This window comes from Scyliorhinus canicula, chromosome 9 (assembly GCF_902713615.1).
Source record: "Scyliorhinus canicula chromosome 9, sScyCan1.1, whole genome shotgun sequence".
Lineage (NCBI taxonomy): Eukaryota > Metazoa > Chordata > Chondrichthyes > Carcharhiniformes > Scyliorhinidae > Scyliorhinus > Scyliorhinus canicula.
This window is the reverse complement of record NC_052154.1, coordinates 80645754-80647575: the sequence shown is the minus strand read 5'-3', so window position 1 is coordinate 80647575 and position 1822 is coordinate 80645754.

Genomic DNA, 1822 nt, shown 5'->3' with positions numbered 1-1822 from the left:
CCACGCTGAGCTTTAAGCAGAAATTGCGCTGGTTCCGCTCTCACCAAATTTGACACTTTTTTTAATCTCAAGCTGAAATCAAAGGTCACGCCATGCGAGAGGGGAGGAAGTGTTTGTGCTGTTAGCCTGGGGTTGAGTGAGCCGTGATGTCCACTCGGTTCCCTCCCTTCAGGCTGGTGGTCTGTTCTGTTTATAGCGGGACTGGTTTAGCACAGTGGGCTAAACAGCTGGCTTGTAATGCCAGCAGCGGGTTCAATTCCTGTACCGGCCCCCTGAACAGGCGCCGGAGCGTGGCAAAGTAGAGGCTTTTCACAGTAACTTCATTGAAGCCTACTTGTGACAAAAAGTTATTGTTGTGTCTCAGAAGTCTCTGGTTGCAAGGGGTTGATCGTATTGAGGTGAGGCCACAGGGAGGCTCTGAGGTTGCAGATTCCTCGGCCTCCTGAAGAATGACATCCCCCGCTCCCCCCCCCCCCCCCCCAGTCCCATTTCCACGGTGGGAGGGGGAAATCCTTTGCTCTCTTTGACCGGGGCTGCCTAGTGTCCGCTGTTCTGGGTCTGGAGGGTTATAACGGACCGGGGGCATCGTCTGAGTGGTTCTGCTGTACTTCATCCGGTAGTCATTACGGGACCAGTATCGACATTTTTGTTTGAATAGTTTTATTGGCATTTTCAATTATACACAGTAAAACTTTACATTCAATAGTTACAGCACGGATGTACATACAGTTGTTCTTGGTGATTCCTCCCCCCCCCCCCCCCCCCCCCTCCACTTTCCCTGGCCTCCCTGTCCCCTCCTTGGTATCCCCCTCTTTCGTTCTGGGTGTTCTGTCCCCCAGCTCTGATTCCCCCCTCCCCCCCCCCTTCCCTTTATTTTTTCTGTTGTCGGCAATGTGGGTTGGAAGGCATTTCCACCTCTCTCTCCCCCACATTTTCCCTTATTTCCCCTTTGTTTCCTCCTCTCTTCCTCATCCTTCCGATTGAAGTTTTGTATCTCTGCTTTCTCCCATCTATCGCTTTTTCCCTAGTTATTGTTGGCTTCGTACAGGTCTTGAAACAGGCTGACGAATGGTCCCCATGCTTTGTGCAAGCGCTCGTCCGACTCTTGGATGGTGTATTTGATCTTCTCCAGGTGGAGAAATTCCGCCAAGCCTGTCAGCCAGTCTGCAGCTGTGGGTGATGCTGCTGATCAGCAGCCGAGCAGGATTGTCCAGTGGGCGATTAGGGAAGCGAAAGCTAGGGCTTCGGCCCCCTTCCCCATGTGTAGCTCTGGCTGCTCCGATACCCCGAAGATTGCCATTCTCGGGCACAGCTAAACCCTCACCCCCACAATCTTGGTCATCGCCTCGGAGAAGGCTGTCCAGAACCCTCCAAGTCTGGGGCAGGCCCAGAACATGTGGGTATGGTTGGCCGGCCCTCACTGGCACCGTTCACATTTATCTTCCACCTCCAGGAAGAACCTGTTCATTCGGGTTCTGATTATGTGTGCTCTGTGCACCACTTTGAACTACATGGGGCTGAGCCTTGCATAGGAGAAGGTGGAGTTGGCCCTGCTCAGGGCTTCGCTCCAGAGTCCCCAGCCCACTTTTGTCCCCAGTTCATCTTCCCATTTCCGTCTGGCTTTGTCCAGTGGCAGTCTCTCCCTGCCTAGTAGATTTTCCCACTGTTTCCCCCTTCCTTATTGTCCATATTCATCAGGTCCTCTAGTAATGTGGTTCCTAGGGTCCTGGGGTATCCTACTGTCTCCTTGCAAAGAAAGTGCTTTACCTGAAGGTGTCTAAGTTCCTGTCCTGTCGGTAGTTCTAGGTCCCCCGTCAGTTCG